The sequence below is a fragment of the Colossoma macropomum genome, unplaced genomic scaffold (assembly GCF_904425465.1).
Source record: "Colossoma macropomum unplaced genomic scaffold, Colossoma_macropomum, whole genome shotgun sequence".
In the NCBI taxonomy this organism is placed as follows: domain Eukaryota; kingdom Metazoa; phylum Chordata; class Actinopteri; order Characiformes; family Serrasalmidae; genus Colossoma; species Colossoma macropomum.
Genome location: NW_023494801.1, coordinates 457,143 through 467,500, shown reverse-complemented (window position 1 = coordinate 467,500; position 10,358 = coordinate 457,143).

Below are 10,358 nucleotides of genomic sequence, written 5' to 3'. Positions count from 1 at the left end.
ACTTTATATAACTTCAGAGAGCAATTTATACAGCAAAAAAGACCGTTGTTTTTATGTTTTATGTCTCTCTATATAAATGCATATCGCTGTTCTCGGAAGACAACCTCTCCATTTTTGACGTTTTTCCGTTTTTGACATAATTTGAAAAAGCCTGTTGTCCTTTACATTGCATGTAAATTTCATGATGAATGGACTAAAAGAAACAACCCAAAATGTGCACGTGTATCTCTGTGCATGTGTATGTATGTAAATATGGATGTAAGTGTACACGTGTGTATTAATGTATGTGTATATATATGCATGTGTAAATTTCTGTCATTATGTTCTTGTCTAACCTTATTTATGTCTTTTTGTTGTATGAACTGCACAAGAGCTCACTGTACATTGTGCAAACAGCAGTTAAAGAGTCGTATCTTATCTCATCTCGAGTGTCATAAGTGGAGTTCAAGAGAAAGACGTACGACACAGGCGCTTTAACACTAAAGCAGAGGCTGAAAACATTCCTCATCTATCTTTGACTTCTGTTCTGGATCATTTCGGTCCGTTCGTCAGTAACAGGTCATACAAATACAGCGTAAAGAGCGGCTGGTGTTTTTCAGATAGTGTTAAATTACATTTGCGTTTTTGATGACAGGGATGATGACCAGTGCGTGATTAAATTTATTTTTTTGTAATGTAATTTATTGTGGCTTCTTGATGTTTGTCTATGCAAAATGTGACACTGTTTATCCTGTAAAACTAGATCTTACAGCAACGTCTCTCTCTCACTGTCTCTGTCTCTCTCTCTCTCTCTCTCTCTCTGTCTCTCTCTCTCTCTCCCTCTCTTTCCCCTCTCTCTCATTTCTCCCCTCCCTCTTTTCTCTCTCTCTTTTCTTTCTCTCTATCTCTCTCTCCCTCTCTCTCTTTCTCTCTCTCTCATTTTACCCCCTCTGTCTTTTCTCTCTCTTTTCTTTCTCTCTTTCTCCCCTCTCTCACCTTTCTCTTTCTTTTTTCTTTCTGTTTTTCTTTCTCTCTCACTAAGACCTCACTCTTAGTTCAGTTTTGTCCATATTCCCTGCACCCCACCCCACCTTGGCCTAGTATGACCCCACCCCCCAGTAGAAGAGCTGGTCAGAGGTCAGAGAGTTGAGAGGAGCGTCGCGGCGGCTGATCGGCTCTGCTGCCCGGCACGCCGTCCAGCCGCCCTGAGCTGAGCTGCTCCCAGACTGTCTGCAAATTAGAGAAATTAGCCCAGAGAAAAGCGCTCGGCACACTTACGCCACGCGGCCACACGCTCCCGGGGGCAGCTGCGGCCATATGGCGGCCAATTTACTGACCATTTCACTCAGCAGGGCCGGATTAGCAAGAGTTACACAAACAGGAGAACACGGTCAGGAACTGTTCCACTCAGCGCCGTGATACAAACACTGTAACAGTGCAGAACTGAACTGACTCAGAACTGATTTTTATATTCTTCACTGTGTGATCTGCACATTCTGAGGTTATGAGTGTGAGGAAGTGTGTTTAATATAAAATGTGCCATTAGGCTTCAAACATTAAAGGGGAACTCCACTGATTTTTCAAAATTTCTGCATAATTAAATGGTTAATATGTAAACTGAGTGATTCAGAGCGGTTCAGAGTGGGTTGGTGTGAAACGCTCTGTTCTAGATAAACTTACCGAGTCAGAACTGTTCACAGTGGTGGTGATAGGAACCAGACGTCCACCTCTAAAAGCTCCCTCACAGAAAGTTCCTACATGAAATGGTTATGAATTCACTGCCTGATGACTGAGACACTGTTTTATGATAGTTTAGAGAACTTAAACTCCATTCATGGTGGAGGGATACATGCAGGGCACTGTGAGGCAAAATAGTCCCCAAAGAAAACTTATTATTTCAGATTTTCCACTATTTTCCATCATCAACATTCCATATAAACTCAGAAGACTCGTGTAGGTTCACTGGTGGTTGTGGATAGTAAATAAAATGTATTTCATGTCAATCCACTCTGAATGACTGTTTACATCTCAAGGACTGAATTATGCAGATTTTTTGAAACTTTGGTGGAATTCCCCTTTAACACAGCATTTAGCTACTGTGCGATTATCTCACTCTTAGCGTTAATTCTCTAAGAGTTAATTCTCTTTCACTCTAAACTTACTCGCGCTGTCGGGATGATTTGCTGTTTGACTTCAAAAAGTAAATAAACCTGCCTGGTTAAACATTCTGAGTTCACTTCAGGGGTGAAAGCATAAGTTTTGGCGCTCTTCCTCACTCAGGCTGCCAGAAATGACTCACATAAAGTCACAACTGCATTTTTTACTCCTCGTGCACTTTTATATCCCTGTAACAATCCTGAGGAGCTGAATCTGTTATGAGCTGTATTATTATTCCATGCTTTTACTGTTCTGTTTGTGTGAAGCACTGTGAGCTGCCTCTGTGTATGAAATGTGCTGTATAAATAAATGTGTATTAATATCTTATTCTATATCTATAAAAGTTCCGATGAAAATGAACAGAACTGGGAAAATTCTAATTCCAGTTGTTGCTCTGCATGAATTCAGCAGCTTAGAACTCAAATTATGAATCTGTTTCCTAACAAACGTTAAAATTTAAACACATGTAAACAATATTGCATGCATGATGATGCTTAGGGTTGTGTGCAAAAGTTTGTGCACTCCCAGCCTAGTTTCATTTTTTTTTCTAAGAGAAAATAAATAAACATCCTCTACACAGATTTTACAATGTTTTTACCACTTTGATGAGTTTAACATATTTGGGAAAAAAAATAAACATAAAATACAAAATGTGCCATAACTTTTGCACAGGACATATTTAATCATTTTTTTCAATTTTAAATTCAGTAAATAAACAGTAACTCTGCATTAAAATGTTCAGAAGTGTGTCTCTGTGAAAAATTAATGATTAAACAATTAGACCCGGGGGTGTTCAAACTTTCGCACATAACTGTTAGCAGAACAGTGAACTAATGTGAATAAAATGTGGTTAATGATTCTAAAGTGATATTAACATTTAAAATGTGAACAGCAGCAAAATAAGAAAAACTCTGTTTTTAGCTTTTATTTACTGTTGTTGTGTTTATTTTCTAGACCACTGGAGTTTTTACCAGTGATGAAGATAACAGAGCATTTAGATATGAAACATATGAGGATCATGTTATATGAAGAGCCTTTAGAGGAGAGTTTAAGAAGAGATACATCAAGAGAGAATGAGCTCAGACCACAGAGGAGTAAACAGAAATGAAATAAAACACATTTCAGTGAATAAAACTGTCTATTTTTATTTCAGTGAATAAAAACTTTCTATTTTTAATCCAAACAGAATTTCATTCTAAAGAAAAGTTGAATAAATTGATTTTAAATGTTTTGAATCTGTTCTATGAGTAACTGACCTTTGTTTGGGGGTGATAAAGTCTGTGTACACTGACTCTGACTGACTGAGTGGAAACGTGTGACATACTTGAATTAAATTCATACAACAGTTTATTTTGCAAGTATGAACCTGTCAGGGGTTCTTTAGTTGGAAAACCCGTAAAGTACACTTTGCATGATTAAATGGTTCTCTGCATAGTGAAATGGTTCTTCAGACTGAGGCAGAATGTGCTGTAAACAGTCCAATATCAAATCTTTTTGAAAAGGGTTCTACACAGCACCAAAAGAGGTTCTGCTTTTTTCATGATGTCAAGCTTGTACCAATAGAAGAATCTTTTCTGATGCAATCTGAAGAACAATTGCTCCATGCAAAGAACCATTTAAGCATGAATTGGTGTTATATAGAACTCATGGTTCTAAATAAAACCATTCTGTTTACTGAAGAACCATTAAAGAACCATCTTTTTTTGAGAATGTACAATAGAAAACTCCTTTTGGTGCTAAATTCATTCTCCACTAATCTGAAGAACCAGTTCACCACGCAAAGAACCATTTAAGCATGCAAGGTGTTCTTTGAGTGTTCATTGTTCTATATAGACTCTTTTTTTTTTTTACTAAAGAACCCTTGAAGAACCGCCTTTGTTAATGTGATAATGAGAGTTAGGTTTCTGTAACATTTTAAACATAAAAATCTACACATGATGTTTGCAGCTCATCTATTTTCTTCACAGTGTTTGTTGTTGTTTTACTGTTGTTGCGGTTTGCATGTTAATTTTGTTCTCCGTGTGCTGCTGTTGGTCAGAGTGGTTCTCCGAGTGCCGTCTGAGTGGCGTGCACCCTCTCAACTCTGCTTCCTGCTGTTTCTTTGATGTTCTGAATGAAAGGTGTTTGTTTTGCTGTGTGTAGTCCAGCTCTGGCGCGGCTGGCTCCGGGCCTGGCGAGAGACGGACGCCTAAAGATGGAGCGATAATGAATTCTTTCGGTTTTTACTGATGGCAGATTACAGATCGAAAACCTGCCAGAGAAGAAGAACTGCTGCAGAAATGCTGGCGTGAGGTGGCGCGTTACACGAGCGGCGAGCGGCCAATCGAAACAAACCGCTGCTCTCTTTAACCCTCATTATTTCACTCAGCCACTTGAATTCCAAAGAGGCCTAATTACTGTTTAACAGTTAAAGGAAGTAAACCTGACGGCCTAAAGCAAAGCTTTATTACACACTGCTATAACCCAAGAACAGCTCAGCCAGTTTACACTGAAGGCCCTGTAGTTACTGAATAATAAGCCTTAGTGTGTAATAAGACTGAGATTATAAGGGGTTAACAGAGCTTCAACCAATCAGTTACCACGTTAAAGGATTATTGACCAGTTCACTCACTATTAGAGGTTCATTTAACCTTAAAACTTCAGCTTAGAGAACTTAAAGAGCCCAAATACTACATTTAATCTTCATTTTAATTACTGTTAACAGCTACTGTCCCTCAGCCTCTCAGCCTCTGACCACAGTTGTTAGTCCTGCCAGTCAGTGCGGCTCCACTTTGATGCAGCCTTAAAGCAACTAAAGTTCAGGCCTGTCATTGTAAATCACTTCAAATCAATTAATCAGGCAAGAAAAATCAATAACAGTTTTCATTCTCTTATTTTGACAAGAGATATTATTAATTTACTCAATATTTCTGATATGTATCATGCTGAGACCATTGTAAGAACGTTATGAGATGATTTAAGTTATTTCTACACTCCTAAAAAAGAAAGGAAAATGTTCTACATAGAACCATGAGCACTCAGAGAACCCTTTGCATGATTAAAGTGTTCTTTGCATCATCAAGGGTTCTTTAGAATGTGCTGTGGATGGGTCTATATAGAACCTTTTTGAAAAGGGATCCCCTATTGTGATGATGTCTAGCTTGTGACAACAAAAGAACTCTTTTTGGTGCTACATAGAACCCTTTTCAGAAAAGGTTCTATATAGAACCATCTACAGCACATTCTCCATCAGTCTGAAGAACCATTTCATCATGCAAATTGTTTTTTGAGCATTTATGGTTCTTTATGGAACCTTTTTCTTTATTAAAGAACCCTTTTTGTAGGCATGTGCCGTCTGCGCCTTCTTATGTCTCAAAAATGTAATATTTCATTTTCCAGCCTCTCTTTAACGCTTACTGCCCCTTTAAGACTGAGGAGCTGTTTAATTAGTGAGATTTACCAGTTTTTGAATATGAGGCATTGTGGGTGTCAGTTCATTTTCCAGCTTGTAATTTGATATTAATTATTTCTGACTCGTACCTCGTTGTACCTTTCACTCCATCACACTTACGTGTTTGTAAGTAGGAGATGTTTTATTATTCTATCATGATTTGAATTTAATGATAACTAATTTTTGTTTTTTGAAAAGAAACACTACATTTTTTAAACCGCTGACATTTTTAAATCACTTTATGACACACATGAAAGTGTTTTACAGTGTTTTCCAATCAGTGCTTTATCTGATCAACCCTTCATTGGTTAAATCAGGAGCTCCACATCATGAGAAAACTGGAACTGAACTTTGTTCTTCAAACTAGCTCACAAGATCTCAGCTATCTTTTTGAAAAGGGTTCTTAAGTAAAGGGAATTGTTCTATTTAGAACCATGAGTTCTGTATAGAACCATTTGCATGTAACTCCAAAAAGGGTTCTTCTACTGTTACAAGCTTGGAATCACAACAGTAGCCTTTTTGATGCTGTGTAGAACCACATACAACACATTCTTCATCAATCTGAAGAACCATTTTACCATGCAAAGAACCGTTTCAGCATGCAGGTGGTTCTACATCCCTAAAAAATGGTTCGCTTTAAAGGGGTTCTTAGTAAAGAAGTGAAGATTATAGAATCATAACACTCAAATAACAATGTTCATGATTAAATGGTTCTCTGCATGGTGAAATGGTTCTTCAGATTGATGGACAATGTGTTCTATATGGCTCTATATAGCACCAAAAAGGGTTCTGCTACTGTTACAATGTCAAATATGTGACAACAGAAGAACCTTTCTTTGTGCTGTATAGAACCATTTTCAAAAAAGCTCTGTATAGAACCATAAACATATACAACACATTCTCCATCAACCTGAAGAACCATTTTTCTTTACTAAAGAACCCTTGAAGAACCACTTTTAAGAGTGGATATAAAACCATGGTTCTAAATAAATCCATTGTCTCTCCTAAAGAACCCTTGAAGAAGCATCTTTTTAAACAGTGTATATAAAACCTATTGCTCTAAACAGAACCATTATCTTTACTAAAGAACACTTGAAGGACAGTAGTTTTTAAGAGTGTACATAGAACCCATAGTTCTAAATAAAACCTCTGTCTTTGGTAAAGAACCCTTAAAGAACAATCCTTTTTAAGAGTGTATATAGAACCCATGGTTCCAAATAGAACCACTGTCTTTACTAAAGAACCTTTGAAGAACCATCTTTTTTACAGGTGTATATAGAAACCATGGTTATAAATAGAACCACTGTCTTTACTAACAAACCAATAAAGAACAATATTTTTAAGAGTGTATATAGAACCCACGGTTCTAAACAGAACCATTGTCTTTACTGAAGAACCCTTGAAGAACCGTCCTGTTTGAAGTTTTTAGTTTAAAGCTTTGTGTTTAAAGGTGTTAAATGGTTTAAAGACTCTGTGTTGCTGAAATCTCTGATGTTCCTCCAGTTGGCCGAGGTCCAGCCGCCTGTCTGGTCATCTCTCTCTTGCTGTCTCCTTCTTTTCCTCTTTCTCAGACTGTCACTGAGCTGGGGGGAGGGGTGGGGGGGTACGCTGACTGCTGCGGGTCAGAAGGTGTGGACAGGAGAAATCGGGTTGGAGAGGGGGATGAGTGGCAGACAGGTGTCTGAGCTTCTCTCTTTTTCCACCTGCTCCAGTTTTCCCACCACCAGCCACAGACTGGATGTAGGTCAGCAAGGTGTCTGAGGCCTGAGTGGGCGAGCGTTGGGTGGGCGGTTGGTTGGGGAGGGGTGGGGAGGTTGTGTAGGAGGGGGGCATGCGGGGGGGATATAAGATTGACACCAGATTGCTCATTAAGAATCCCAAGCAAGCAAAAGTCTGGCAGTGTGATTTCCAGACCCGCCATCTGCTTTGTCTTTTCTGGGCTCCATTCAGATCGTCTGATAACGACTCTCTTTGTCCCCACCTAATCCCAACAGTCACGTGACCCCAGGGGCGCCTGATTGGCCGGCCACGGGCACTCAAAAGCCTGGCGCAGGCCGGCACGGGCAGTTAAGGTGGCAAGAGGAGAGCGGAGCGGGCGCCGGAGGGAAGCAGGGATTGGATTAAAGAGTGAAGACGCTGGACGTGCTGGTGACTGAACAGGAGAAAGAGAAGGAAAGAGGGATGTCCTGACCAAAGAGATGAAGAGCCAGCAGCTGAATGAATGTGAAGTAAGTGGAAGCGCTGCGGATGTAGAGGCACCTGTGGAGCCGAGGAGTGATGGGTGGAAAATATCGTGGGCTGCTTTATGTATTTTTCGTCTGCTTTATATTTTACTGTGAATTTATGCACAGATTCATTTTCCAGCCTCTCTTTAAACAGGCTGGTTTTGTTACTGCCCCTTTAAGGCTGATGTATGTAAATGAGCTCTGTTCTGATTGGCCTCAGTCCGAGCTGAAACACTCCTTATAACTTCAGTGTGGATGGGCGGAGCTAAACTGGCATGGACTTTTGATCTTTTGAAACTTTATTGCTGCATCAAACTCCTTTATTAAAACAGCAATAACATTAACTCTCCTTTTCACTGCTATTGGAACTGATAACTTTACAGGAGAAGGAAAAAACATACTGTACTTTTAATGTAAGTCAATGGAACCAGATATTTTTTCCAAGTCATTCTGGGTCGTTTCTTTTGGTCCATTCATTATGAAATTTACACACAGTGTAAAGAGCAACAGGCATTTTCACATTATGTCAAAAACTGAAAAACAACAAAAATGGAGGTACAAGGTTTTGTTCCAACACCAGTTCTATGGGTTAATAATTGAACTGCAGGGTTAATCAATGATTCCTCATATTCATCACAGTGCTGTGGAAAAGTTTTAGACCCAGGAGAAAATCAAAATTAGAAATCTGTTCATCTGGACTGCAAGTATTTATTTGCTTGGAAAAATAAACACTAAGATTTGAATATAAACAACATTAATATAACAAATAGTACATTTATGTGAATGTATGTGAATCTGTTCCAAAGCTGCTCTCAAGGAAGCCCAGTATTATATAACATAGCACTTATCATCCAATCACTGCTTTATCTAATCGATACTTCATTATTTTAAATCACGAGCTGCTGATGGAGTTTGTGATGAGAAATCTGGAACCAAACTTTGTTCTTCAAACTAACCCACAAGATCTCAACTACGTTTTAAAAATGAAGAATTCTTGTTACTTTTTGCTTTTTATATTAGTTTGTATTTATTCTAATGATATTTGGTGATTTGAGAAGCACAAACACACTCACTGCTGAGATAAATGGCTTCAAATTCACTCTTAAAAAAGGTTCTTCAAGGGTTCTTCAGTAAAGGCAATGATTCTATTTAGAACCAGGAGTTCTATGTATTACCATTTGCATGCTTAAAGGTTCTTTGCACGGTGAAACTGTTCTTTAGATTGATAAAGAATGTTTGTATATGGTTCTATATAGCACCAGAATGGGTTCTGCTGACATCAAAACACAGCAGAACCCTTTTTGAGCTTGTAAAATCACCATATATCATTAGAATAAATACAAATAAATATAAGTACGGTAAAAAGTAACGAGAATTCTTCATTTTTAAAAAAGTAGTTGAGATCTTGTGTGCCTGTTTGAAGAACACATTATTCATAGAACCATATTCACAAGTTTCTACATAGAACACATTAAAATTAGGAAGGAAAATTCAGTTTTCCATGATTTGGGCCTTTTAAATATTACAAACAATAAGACAAAATGTCTAATTGTGTTTTTAGATTTAATTCAACGTTTTAAGCATCCTGTGAACAAGAAGTGAGTAAAATGATAATACGCTGTTTTTGCTGATATTCATTTTTTCTAGTCTGCCTTGAGATTCAATCACTGCTTTTGAAATATGATAAATTCTGGACATTATTTATTATTATTTATTAACTCCAGCTTTGTCAGTCATTTTAGAATCTCATGATGTTTATGATTGTCTGAAAGCTGTTCAGGACGAGCTGATCAGACTCATTTTACACATCTATCTGCAACTGAACAGATTTTATATTAATGAAAACATTGATTCTAACCGTTTGAACAGTAGTTTATGGTATGAGCCCTTTAATGCAGTTTTACAGAACTATCTCAGGAAGTTCACCGTGATGAGACCCTGGCTGCTGTGGTTCTTGCTCAACACGCATCACTCAGTATAAATAGACTGTGAGAGTAGTGGATTGGGTCAAGGCTTTTGTGAATGAGGTCACTGAAATTCCCATAGACTTTATCATAATCAGGCTTATTACCTCCCAATAATGACAGCAGTCATATGACAGTCACACGTAACAGTCATAAACTCCTATTTTTAACCCAGTTTATTGTCCCTGCTGTTTCAGGCGTATGACCCTGTAAAGCGTCTGAGTAAAATGTTTTATTTTCTGTGTTGGCCTTCAGCTCTGAGTCATGCAGCACTTGACTGTTTATTTTAGGGGGCAGCGTCACGGAAAACAGAATTTTCCTCACTTTCTTTGAAAGCATGTAAACACTGTTGAAATTTCAGGCCATAAAAGGAAACCAAACTACAAAAACAGCCTGTTTTGAGTTGACTGTTGTTGTGATGTCACACTATCACATCCACATGTACCCGCCTATTCACTCACTTTAAACTCAAGCCAGACTGCTTTATGAATGAGGGCAGCCAATCAGAACAGAACTCACTTACATATATCTGTCTTAGAGAGGTGGTAATAAAAACAGCCTGTTTAATTCTGAGGGCTGTAAAAATGAATTTTGACTGAAGAA